This window comes from Branchiostoma lanceolatum, chromosome 9, assembly GCF_035083965.1.
Source record: "Branchiostoma lanceolatum isolate klBraLanc5 chromosome 9, klBraLanc5.hap2, whole genome shotgun sequence".
Classification (NCBI taxonomy): domain Eukaryota; kingdom Metazoa; phylum Chordata; class Leptocardii; order Amphioxiformes; family Branchiostomatidae; genus Branchiostoma; species Branchiostoma lanceolatum.
The window spans coordinates 14596829-14610790 of record NC_089730.1 but is presented as its reverse complement, the minus strand read 5'-3'; positions in this window follow the sequence as shown (position 1 = coordinate 14610790).

Here is a 13962-nt window from a genome sequence, read left to right as displayed (position 1 = left end):
CGTTTTCTGTATTGACGACATAGATTCTTGGTATCTTCATGTGTTAGTCATACGTAACGCTTTGAAATATTTCTAATGTTAGTATATCAAAGCTAACCGTCTGAATCGTTGTTACGTTGCCTGACATTTGTTTGCGCATTGAAGTATTTCATACTCTAAATATAGGTAGCAAGGATCACTGTTTTAAAGTTTGTTTACTCTTTGTTTATGCTTTGAAACAGTTCTGATCCAAGGTTTTCAAGCTAGTCGTCTTAAGTGTTGTACATAGACTGCTTTGGACGGCAAAGGTCTTTGATTTAAAGTATCCATTTCGAGGACAGGTGGCCAAAGTATCCAGCAGCGAGTAGCGAGTATGTTTTATTCCGATAACATCATTTCAAATGTGATCATTTCAGAAATTGCCGGTGCCAAAAACATTACAAAACTTTTGTGCAGAAAACAAACCTTACATCCATATGCTAAACATAGTAGAAAGTTTTCTGAGCGAACAAGAGGTACATGAAGACAATCCCCCTAAACAAATGCAAAGCTTCTTATGGTGTCCTTTCCTGTTTGTACGCATATCAAAATGGGTGAAGTATTGTGTTGAAAAATGTAAGTTTTAAACTACATGCAGCACCTGCTACGGCCGTTGAACAAGTGCTGGGTGGCTGGTTACAATGACAGGATTCTGGTGTGGAGCATATTCCTAAAATGTGAACCATGCTTTTCCTACCGTTAAAATGAGTAGCAGAAATACCGACAGCAAGACAAGAATAAAGTGACCCCGTACTCTGAGGAGCAGTCTTGGTCAGTGAAAGACCATTCCTAAATTTATGGAGGGGGGGGGGCTAGAACCGACTATCACCAGACTTAGTTTATACCCTCTTTGGACGAGGATGGCGACCTCGCTGAGACCAGTGAGAGATCTAAAATTAGCCAAAGCGCTCAGTGAGCGCTGAAGAATCGCCAAGGTTACTCCGTGATCTCTCGGAAATCTCATCAATTAGCCCCGTGGTCGCTATAGTCGCCATCACTTAAGTGACTGAAAGGAATAGGCGGAAATGACCAAAGAACCACCGAAAAATTGTCCATGGAATTATTCCTAGGTAAGTCTGCCTCCTCCAGATCTTATATTCTATTCTTTTCAGATTTTTTCCACAAGCTTTTAGTTTTTTCCAGAAAATGGTCTGTTAGTTCGTCATGTAACGTTGCAATTAGAAGCCTTCCAACGAACATTGAAATATTTGGCTATGTGGTTAGACATGAAAGGCAGTAGCATGCGCAGTCAATCGACAAGCACTCGTTGTGGTTTTGTCAACGAGTGCATGTCGATTGAATGCGCATGCTCCTGTCTAATCTCTGGCCACATGTTCAAATATTTAAATACGGCTGTTTACATCAAAAGATTCAAGACCCTGTATTAGAAAAAAAATGTCATCAGAAATGCCAATATGCATGAGGCCTCCGCGTCGGGAAATGAAGTATGTTTGTAGTAGCCGGGAGATCTGTACAGTAAGAAAACCATGCTTCAGTCTACAAACGTCATTGTATCGACAGAAAGAAAAGAAGAAATGACATTTTATATCTACATGATTATAAGCTTAGAATCTACTAGCTACAAACAAACAAAACCGCAACATGACAAATCTATTGATCAAGTAATATGTCATGACAAAAATTATCCTTAAAGCACATGTTGTTTTTGTCCAGAGTACTATATATTTGGACAAATATGAAGATTCTCATATACAGAGGACCACATATACGTACCTATTTTGTGGTTGCAAAATAGCTTTTTGTATGAATAGATTGGATCAGCTGTACCCGATGTTATTTTTCGTCTGACTGCAACGACATGTTTCACACAGATCATGCATCATCCGCTGGTTTCCGCATCTGCGTTGAAACGTTGGATAGAATCACAAAAGTATGTTCATGTACTCTTTTCTAGAGAGTAACATGCCCTCTAATAGAATCAGAAAAGTATGTTCATGTACTCTTTTCTAGAGAGTAACATGCCCTCTAATAGAATCACAAAAGTATGTTCATGTACTCTTTTCTAGAGAGTAACATGCCCTCTAATAGAATCAAAAGGTATGCCGATGTCCACCTTTCTAAATTAAAATTCTTGTAAAAAAACAAATCCTTCCCTTTAGGAAAATGACCTCTTCAAATACAACAGCTATCTACCACCTGCCGCTAGGGGGGGGGGGCAGAATCTGATCATTTCGAGGTCTCATCAAGACCTACCCACATGCCGAGTATCATATCAAGGCAATCTATCCACGCATTCTCAACTTATCCTGTTAACACACACACGAACGATCCCGAAAACACGACCTTCTTGCTTGGCGAAGGTAAAAAAAGAAAGGTGTATGTCCTGCCTTATTAGAAATAGATGAAGAGAAACGAACGTTATGTTTACATGCTGGGTAAAACGTCTGGAAAGAAGTAGTCTATCCATCAGCAGTCGGTCAGAAATTAATTAATGAAATATATATATAAGAATACATATATAAGAAGGCATTATACAATGTAGGTCAGAGATGAATGTGGAATGATTTCAAACATCAGCCGTAAGTCCTTTTGGGATCCCCGAAAACACGAGAAGGCATTACAGGTCGTTGAACCGAAAACATGGGTCGTACTCGTAAGTCCCTCTGTAAGCATACAATAACCCAATACTTTGTCTCGTAAGGTGCACTGACCGTACGTGATATGGGTCAATCGTATGCAAATAAGGAGGCCACCCAGTATGTCAAAAATGAAATTGAAAACAAACAAACATAAGAAGGCATTATAGCTCAGAGCTAGATGTTGAACCAAAAACAGTTGCCGTAAGTCCTGCCATGAGCATAAAATGACACAATCCTTTATTCATTTATCTATTGGTTCAGCATGTAGTTACAATGTACATGCCAGGGTTGCCCAACTATCCTGAGGCTATTTCTAAGGCTAAATCGAAATCATTACGTTAAATACACCATCAGTAAGGTTGGAAGCTGACATTCGTATAAACATTGTACTACACATTTTATACACAGATCAATAATGTTATGCATCACCGATACCCAATACCTCTTATTATTCCTAAGTATTTGTGAAAAGGTTGAAAATGACACTGCGTGTTACAATTGTCGTAAATTTCTGGCAGGAGACATAAGATAAGAAGTTGCAAACTACAAACTTATTCTAAATTCAAAACATGTGAAAAGTATCGGTACTGTCCTTGGTTCTGAAATGGCGGTGTTGTTAACTTGGCGCGTTTTCTTTACTAAGACTGGAACTCACTATCAACACTAACCGTGTATGTGATAGACAGAGTGGCTATGAGATATTTCCGGTCTTCATTCATGTCTGTGACCTTTCGACGTCCAATGTTATTGTGCATTCAAAATATTTTAAAGTGTTGTTGTTCTTCACCATTTAGTGCCTAGTGGCATATAGGCCAGCAAGTTTCGTTGCTGTTTCAGTAGCAGTAGCAGAGTATATTTTTACAGGGAGGGGTTGCAAGCCCTTCCCATTTAACCTGCTCGAGGCACTTCATCGAATATTCCTTTTACGTGCCTTCCAAAAGATGGGTGCAGCACCAACCGAGATATCCTTCGGAGTTCCCAGGATTTGAACCGGGGTCTCCCAACTACCAACTAATTGGAACCAGGAGCTCAACTGTGAGGCTGCTACCAGTTGAGCTATAAGGACATCCCTAAATAACCAAGTGTAGTAGAACCTATTTTCACCTTGTCTTGTCAGTTGCGCTTCTAAAACTCCTTTTCTTCATGTAAACGGTGATTTTCAACTGTCTTTGTGAAATCTGCAAAGCTTGGAACGTCTTTATATCGTTCAGACTGTAAGAGGTTACTTGCGGGCGTGTTGGTAGGAAAGGTTAGCATTGATGTGTTATGTGATCTGCCGCTGGGAGACGTCTGGGGTCACACCTGCGTAAAAACAATGCATAAGATCGCAAACGGTGAGAAAAACACATCGCAATCATCTGATTGTGTCTGTGCGAAGACCTAGATAAATAAAACAAAGGATATTTTCGTCGCATGGGTCACGTCGTACCCGATTGGCATTTGTGCCAGACGATCACTATCTGAAGAATGGATAAAAAGATTCTACATGCCCACCAAAAAAAAGTAGCAAAACTACGGTAAAATGAGGGAGACATATAGTGTACGTTAAGCAAAACAAATCAGCAAATGACACTACAGCGCGCTCGCAGCAGAGAAAAATTACCACAAAAAATGCGACCATAAAGTAAACAACTAATTACCAAAGTAAAACAATAGGAATAAAGCAATTTGTACATGTGCACATGCTTACTACAAATATACGGTGGCTAGAAAATGTATGTCCCTTCCCAATACAAAACTCTGGTTTGCTAGATCTAGATTTACATACAAAGATGTAATCAGAGAGAGGTGGTTCTATTAGGTCATAGCAACCCAGACATATCTCGTTACGTATACGTTCGTGGGAGATTGAGATGACACCTCGAGGCAGATTGTGTCGGGAACGCAGCTCTATCCAGATCAGAAGATAATTCCATGAAGCAAAAAGTCTCAAAAACAAGTCCCACATAGGGGTCGACGTGACATGTCCAGCTGAATCACTATGGCGACTTGCTGTCTGTTTTCTCGTGTTTACGCTAAAAGTGACCCAATGTATGTTTCTAAATCGTATGATTTATCGTGAAATATTGTCTAAGAATCTCACCGTCGGAGAAGGGATGTTCCTGTAGCGAGGTCAATTGGTAGCAGACACACAGTTGAGCTCCTGGCTTTGATTAAATTCAGTTGGTAACTGGGGGACCCGGCTTCAGATCCTGGGTCAGGACATCTAGGTTGGGGCTGCATCGTCTTTCGGGAGGGGTCCCGTGTTCGAGGAGGTGCCTCGAGCACATTAAAGCTTGAAGGGGAAGGTATAGCAAAAATAAACCCTGCTACAGAAACAGCAAAAAAACTTGCTGACCTATGTGCCATTAGGCATTACAAGGTGAGCAATAATAAAAATGTACAGAAGAAGCCACTTAATTGCACCTCGGATAAACGCACCTTCCATTTAATGGCACCGAATCCCAATATCCAAAACCGGTCCCCATTCACTGCATTGTTAGTGACTCCGCATATCTGCACCGCGTATGGTCACCAATGCCGGATAACTGCACCAATTTTTTTCAAAAATCCTCGACAAGTTAACTGAAAAGGTGCGCTAAAATCGGCAAACGCGGTACAAAAGAGCCGATACCTGCCGGTGTAAAGGCACAATACCGCCAATATGTTTTAAATTGTTTTGAGTAACAAAAAAAGGCGGTCTCCATTGACAGTTACGTTGATAGGAATCGTATGGGAGGTCCCGGGCGGGTCACCCGTAATCAGTAACCAAGTTTTAGTTTCAATTCCTAGTTTCATTGCGGTACATGATTTACGTAAATCGACAACTGCACTCTACGTAATGTAACACAGAAACTGTTATCAAATGAGTGGTATGACGATGTTTCAGAATGCCTCCCCTGTAACATTACGTGTGTTGTAATGCGGTAGATCGCATGGAAAAGTGAAAGAATGCAAAATCAAAACAGGTTCGTAGTCATTTCTTTATTTTCAGCAAAGGGTCAATAGATAAAGTTAATAACTGAATAATTTCGTCTGTTTTCTTTATGCTAGTGTTTCTGACTAACAATACACCCCCTCGCCCATGGTGGTGCGGTCCAGCTGGGCATTTTGTATAATTGCAACAGCCGGATAATTGCACCAGAAACGCTGACAAATGGGTGGTGCAGTTAAGCGGATTTTACTGTATGAGAAGTGTTTGGCCACAGTTGCAAATGTTGGCGCCGCCGCCATATTACCGTTACATAGCCTTGTCTTACATATGACCTTTCTTTGACTTTTCTGTTATACAATATCGAACAAATACATGACACAATTTGAGACACACGGCTTTCGCGGCCATATACTCAAAGCTTTGAAAACACGTTGGGAGAACACAAACGAAACCGTCCTCGGTGCTGAAATGCCGGTGTTGTTAACTTGGCGCGTTGTATCTTTACTTAGACTGGAACTCACTATCAACAAGTGTGACAAACAGTGTAGCTATCAGATATCCCTTTCCTTCATTCAAGTCTGTGATCTGTCGATCTTTCACGTCGGGAGGACCAAAACCGGAACCGAACGAAAAAATTCCAGGCCAAAGGTTTTCACCAATTTCATGAAATACATTGTTTTCTAAAAACATTCAACAACTTGGTAAATTTACATGGCCCAATGAGTCATTGACATGACCGGTGTGTGTGCCTCTAGTGATGCCCTTTGTGTTTCTTTAGCTGACGAGCTATAACATTTGCAGCTTAAGGGCACTGCCTGAGTAACTGTCAGTCACTGATAAACATCTTATATATCTGTCTCTATTTTGAAGGGTTACAGCTAGCTACGCATTACATTGTTGGCTTTCCAGTTCCTGTTTCTGTCTAGATGATGCTAGAATGCACAGAGAGCGATCAGAGAAAATCTTAAATCCTTAGACGAAATTTCAACAGCCATACCCACTTGCCCGACCGTTTATTCTGCGCCTGATTTATAGCTAGGGTACTCCATTGTTTTCCAGAATGTCGATGTTTCACTTCATAACCGTCATAGGGGAAAAACTCCATGACACGCTACATGTCACAACATAACACTAAGACATAGACAGTGATATATACATAAACAAACGGCACTAGGAGAGCATAATTTTCACGACAAATTCGAGAATGTATGCAACTGAATACAGAATCGAAGATTCGCATGACATGCGAGCTGTACATGATGTAAATGTACAAATGAGAAATGCTTATTATCCAGACAACACTTCACTTTTTTCAACCTTTATTTATCCTTGACAGTTAATATACTATCTGGCCGTGGCCGTTTTTTAAGAGTTCGGGGACTTTAATATGAATATATGATCAGTGAATAGATGATATTGAGAAAGCAGAAGGTCGTCATAACCCAGACATATCAGCGTGTGGGCGGGAGATTGACACTGGAGCCGTCAAGCTCAGACATGATGAAGGACAAAGATAAATCTTCAAGATAATATTTACAACAATGTAACGTTGGGTAACATAAATTCGTGGGGTACTTAAATTCGGGATTTTTCGAAAACGGGGTATTTAGGGATATGTGCTAGATGCAACATCAGTAATACCGCTAGAAATGCAAACTTGACAGACTAACGTATTCAGAACACTGTCTGAAAAGCTTCGATAAGCATGCATTAGAAGGCGACGAGGACAACAACACTCCGTCCCTTATTGGAACAGTCTGAGGGCTTCGTGGGAGAATCACACTACATCGTTTTCGGCTGGTTTATAGGACAAATGTCACATCCGCTTCCTGCTAAACACAATCATTCACAAGACAACTTATTTTCTTAAAATTGCTGACCTGCAATAAGTGTGATCAATCATCAAAACCCCTCTTTGTTGCACAACCTACGGCACGTGTATTTTCCCGCCGCCATATCATTACCCAGAATCCTGTTGTCAAGCAGACGACAAAGGTTTGTGAGGAACACTTTTTTGTCTAAATGTTGCGTGTGATTGTGGACTGAGGACGATATTTTCCTCAAAGTTTGCTCCTAACACAACAAGGAATACATGGACATAGTAGTATTATCAATGCTACGGCATCCGGCTAACTTTCCATGAATAATGTACACGTTGCCATGACGGTGGGGATCGACTTTGACGTCCTATAGCTACCGACTCAACACACGGGTTGTTCCCGTAGGCCTGATGTGTGCGGTACGGCCGTTTTTTCGTGTATTTTTTTACTTGGACACGTCTATATCCATAGCACTCTCCTCAAGCCAAGGATGGAACGAATAGCTGCTGTATAAAATGTTATTAGCGGTAAGATATTCAAGACGAATCTTCTCTCCCGAATTAATGTTCACCCCTGTCCGACAGCACCGTCATTGTGCGTGCGGCGGACGGTAGTTTCAAGTTGAAATATTATGGTGTCAGCACGACTAGACGACTAGAGACAAAATCTACCATATATATGATTAGTGCAAAGATAGTACATGATACTGACAGAATAATAGAAAAAAAGGATGGTTTATTGTTCTGCTAGATTGATTTCAGTCAATCATTATCGGAAAAATCCCGAATTTATGTTACCCAACGTTACGAGTATGAGAAGTGTTTGGACTTGGTTTGCACAGTTGCAAATGTTGGCGCCGCCGCCATATTACCGTTACATTGCCTTGTCTTACATATGACCTTTCTTTGACATTTCTGTTGTACAAGAGCGAAAAAAATACATGACACAATTTGAGACACACGGCTATCGCGGCCATACTCTGAAAGCTTTGAAAACATGTTAGGGGAACACAAACTCACCACCAGGTACCGCGAACAACCAGGTTCTCGTATGACTTTTACCACTATACTGTACAACTACCAACCTATAAACCTTCAAGATAATGTTTATATGTAACACAAGAAACTCATTCGGCCTGCGTTGGAGCAAGAAGTGACCTGGCCTCACCTTTGTACATGTACCTTTCTAGCTAGAGAACTTTTGCAAGATTGACGACACATGAATACCACGTCATTAACACACCCCGACTCTGTTACTAACCTTTCCGAAACGAGCAAATGCCAGGCAATATTTGACACGTCTGTATCTATCACGAACGGGTAACTACAACGCGTTGTGTTGTTATAATCGCCAGAGACATTACTCTGTGAATTACGCAGAGAGTTTGTGAAGAAAATGTTAAGCCCTCGGGGTAAGATCGATGGTCATCCCCGAATATTCACCAACGGATCAAGAACGGCCAGGACACAGACACCACGGACTAGGGAGACTTCTCCTAAATCCTCTTCTCCTTCTGTGGCCCAAGAACAAAGGAGTCAGGTCACATCGCATTTAAGACCTGTATCCGCCAATCGACCAAGCTCTATCCCAGGACGTGTGAAACAAACAAAGTCAAAGGCGACACCGTCAAGCAGTCGTGATACAGTCAACCACAACAGAAAAGCAAAGGCTTCCTCTGACGTAAATACCTCGAGTCCACAAGTCTCAGACGACAAGCTGACTGTGGCTCAACAATCTAAAGTTTCTTCAAGATGTGCAAGTAGACGACCCAAACTACTCCCGTACATGTTCACACAGGAATGCGGCATATCACCTGATCTTCACGACTTAAAATCTCTCGCTTTATCCAGCCCAAGAGAAGGCAAGACCGAGGAGCAAGCTCCAGCACAAAACAAGATTTCTCCTCGACGACGTCAAATTCGCACATCCTTAACAACGTCATCATCGCACAGAAAAGGCTCTGCAAAGACCAGTCCACGACATACACACTCTTATCACCACGAGAACTCTCTAAAGGATAGTCTATCATCTCGACAACTCAGTACCAACTGTACCGTAGAAGAACCGTGTGCCCTCGTCAAGAGCTTGATCACCCCGCTGCGTCGGTATCCTTACTGTGAAGTCTGTTGTGTCGACGGCATAGGTAATTTGTAATTTGGTATCTCCAAGTATATGTAGCTTCGAGCACAGTGTTTCAGGGTAGGGGAAGAGAACATCTGTGATCACTGGAACGTGGTATAACAAGCCTCAAATGTGCCTGAAACACTAAACCGGGCCTTACATCTGCTTGGAGATTACAGGTGACAATCTAACATGGTTTCTTATTACCGATATCCGCCATAGAGACCTCGGGATCAGAACGTCTCGGTTGGGGCTGCACCGTCTTTCGAAAGGGACGTAAAATGGTGGTACCGTCTTCGAGTTGTTAGATAGGTCCCAAATACTGGCAAAATTGTTATTAGATAAACCCAAAGTAACTATACCTTGTTTCTTTCTCTACATCTTTGTTCTTACTATAAAAAAACGTAACAGGAAAAATGTTCAAGGACTCTCGCCAAGCTAATAAATACGCTAATTCTTAAACACTGAAGAAGAAATCCTTAAACACTAAAGATAAATTACATCACTGATTCATAACCACGTAAAGGTCTAAAAGTATACTTCTTGTTAGATTCCTTGGCTAGCCTGCAACATCGTAAGGAGAGGAGAGAACATCGTGAGCAGCCCTGGACAGAGGACACTCCAGAATATGAAGACTTGCGATGGAAAATAGGTTTGAATTTGCTTGCTTGTTTGTTTGTTTGTTTGTTACCAAAAGAATACATAAAGTGTTGAACTATATATTTGTATGCCAGCATTTTGTCTATTCAGATTATCGTCATAACGAAAGACTAACACGTCAGCACTAATTGTCCTTACATAGTGAACGAGCTGCAACTCAATATCGATACCTACAAGGGTGATATCGTTGATCTGCGCTGGAAGGCGGAGCAGATACAGGAGAGGGCAGACCTGGCTGCACATGGCGCCCTCCCGCCCCCCAGGGTCGTGGTAAGTCAGCTTTGTGATAACACATTTACACAGCTGTAATATAGAGTGCTTTTAAGGTTATGTTTTCGGTTTTGCTATTGTGGAGTGGCTGTGGATGCATGTGTGTTTGATATAAACCATCATAACTCGAGAAGCGGTGGATGGATGTTCATGATATTTGAGAGGTGGGTGGGTGTCGGTAAGACGAAGGTTATGACGTCAAGTAGGTGGGAGAGGGGCAGGAAAAACGAAGGTCACGTTCGATAATGGGCCTCCTAGCGTTTCCTACGGAACTGCAGCGAAAGTGCTAGGGTCGTGATTTTTAAGTGGTAGATAGCTCTCTGGGCGGGAATAAGTGGAATAAGTTCCTGGCGGCTTGTTAAATGCTAAAACATAAATTAGTTTTTGGTTTGTTTTAAAGTTCTTTGTCATTCTTTAACTAGTCAAATCCGTGAACAACGGTATCTCTCTCTCTCTCTCTCTCTCTCTGTGTGTGTGTGTGTGTGTATGTGTGTGTGTGTGTGTGTGTGTCTGTGTGTGTGTGTGTGTGTGTGTGTATGTGTGTGTGTGTGTGTGTGTGTGTTTGTGTGTGTGTTTGTGTTTGTGTGTGTGTGTTTGTGTGCAATAATGGCTGTACTTATATTTGGTAAGTGAGTAGGTCTTGGGAAGACGTCATTTGCCTCTGCCCCTCTGCAGAATGTTTGGCGTGCTACCTCGTCTCCCTGAACATAACAAATGTTTCCCAATGTCAAAATATGACTATTCCCTTCTTCACGCTGTGTCATACAATTATCTATGACCTTATTCTTTTGTTCGTGACAATCAATCTTGTCTGTAACTGCATCTGGAAAAAATCAACCTTTGTCATAAAAAAGGTAAACATATCAAATTTTCTTGACCAGGAAAAGTCAAGGCCTTTAGGAGAGAAGGACATGAAGGTCACTTATAGAAATGTAGACTTTGAATGATCAATGACAAATTCTGACAATCCAAACGCTTTATTCTTTATTCTTTATTCAAACGCTTTACCATTCTGACGACCCAAACGTTTTACTATTTTACGGGGGTGATTCAAAAAGTAATAACATTTTAATCAAATAGCAGCTCCGTTTTTCATTAAATGAGTTGAAATTTGTCAATATCTCATTTTGTTGTTCAGAATTGCATGTGCGATTGAGATGAATTTAAGATCGTGGGACCTTGGAAATCAGTCGCTTATGCAAATCAGGCAACTCATTGCACACATTGTACATGCATGTTTCAGGTACATTTGCACTATGCAACAGTAACATTTTAGAAAAAGAATATGTTGTAAGACTTAAACTTTGTCGTTGCAGCTGATATCCTCCTCTGTACCAAAAGCCAAGTTTCTGCCTCTGACTGTGAAGGATGACCCTGCAGTTCTTGTCGTTTCCTACGTAAGTATCCAATGGTTTGGGGTTCGAATTCCTGGAGTGTGGCACCCTCTGGAAAAGCAGTGTACACCTATTTCCTCACTCGACTCGGGTAAAAATGAGTACGTAGCTTCGGTTAGGTACGTCCTCTAGAATGGGATGTAAAGACCCGGTGTTTGAAGATTGCCACGCCTCGAGCAAGTTAACGAAACTGGTATGCTACACCTAGAGGCGGTTTACTAGTTATGCAAAACAAACAAACAAACAAACAAACAAACAAACAAACAAACAAATAGATAGATAAACAGGGACACACTTGAACAAATAAGACCACAATAAGAGCAGTAACAATCAATTCACCGCATGAAAAGGAATGATAATTTTAATTGGGTTTGAAAGTGACTAATATGTGGTTTACAAGCTGTAATACTACCTTTTCCTGCCCTTACCGAAAGAATGCACACTTTTATTGTAGATTTTCTTCACAGCATTGATAAAATGTCTTGTTTGTGTCTGTTACAGGACCATCAAAATGACGGCTTTGACAAAATCTTGGGTAAGACTACAATCCTGTCAATCTGTTTTCTTTCCTATATTCCCTTCACTTTACCCATGTCAAAGGGTGACTTCAATTATTCGTTTGCTCATAAAACTTACCGTTTTCTCACCGTCGTGTATCTTGTCCATCACGATGGCATGATTACTGAAAGCACGTCACGCGTCAGTCCAGTTCAGGGGATCTATTTCCGTTGTCGCCAAATCCTCCATATATATATATAGTCCGTCGTCATGAACAGTAGGGTTCCATTTTTAGTTCTCTCGCCCACTTTCTTCCAGGTAAGTGAAGGACATCCTGAAGAAGAAGGTGAGGGATGGTTTTGGGCGAATTTTTTGGAAATGTTTTTTTGAAAAATTCGCCAAAAATCGTCATGTCAAAATATAATCGTTGGCACGCATAATTTTTGATGTATTACTATCATGTACATTCCTGCAATGCTATATTGATAAACATCGAAGTATAAGCCCAGGAGAGCCTTTCTTCTAAAAAATGGGCGTGACCTTGTAAATCTTGATGACGTAATGATGACGTCATACTAATTTACATAAATTATCACCTTGCTATAAGGTACTACCTGAAAAAAATCAAGGTTGAGGAAGGTTTATAAAGCTTAAGAAATGTTTTTTTTCGATAACATCCCAAAAATCCTCAGCCACCCTTCAACCGTACCTTAAGGTGTTGCAAGGGGTCATCGCCCATCTCATCCCCATGCATCACGTGGCCAGCCATACGCCAGCAAGCCAGATTGCCAAATCGTGTTTCCACTATAGGGGCGACCTCGCTGCGACCTAAAAGTTGACAGAGCGTTCAACGAATTTCCTAGATAAAAGAACGATTTTTACGCTTTGTGTGTTTTGTTGCCTTTTGTTAAGTCATACTTGTACATTTTGCATGATAATCTAATAATGGACAAATCGATTTAGGTCGTAGCGAGAGCGCAGCGAGAGCGCAGCGAGAGCGTCTAGGCCAACAGAATGATGGCTTTGAAAATACAAAGGGAAGGTTACTGTCATGTCATGGCATGTCAATCTGTTCTGTTTCCAACAAGTGTTCCCTTGCCTATATCCAAAGAGCTATCTCAAGGATGATCCCAGTCATTTGGTTAGCCATAGATACCACTATCTTCCTTGTCCGTTATGATGGCATTACTGAAAGCAGTTATTAGGTTCAGTCCATCTATTTTAGGCGACGTTAGATTCTCCCTGGTTCCTTGTCATGGACAGTAGATTTCAATTGTTAGTCCTATGTTCTCTTCAACGAATTTCTTCAAGGTAAGAGAACTTTGATTTCTTAAAGATAGGTGAATTTCCGTCAAAACCTTCCATAGTTCCTTGCCATGGGTGGCAGGCAGCGGTTGGGTCTTCGGTATCTAGTCCGGACTGCCCAGCGTCCTCTTCACTCAGTTTCTTTAAGGTAAGTGAAGGACGTCTTCAAGAAGGTGAAGAACGGGCCGCGCCTTGATCTGTCTGGTTGCCATGGGTTGCTGTCATCTCAGCATCGTGCCTCACGTGGCCGGCCATGCGCCAGCAAGCGAAATCGACAAATCGTTTTTTTTTTTCAAGTTTGATCTATGGCGCTTTTCTGTATTGTCATGGAGATCATCAATGGGTGTCCCGTGTTCGAGGAG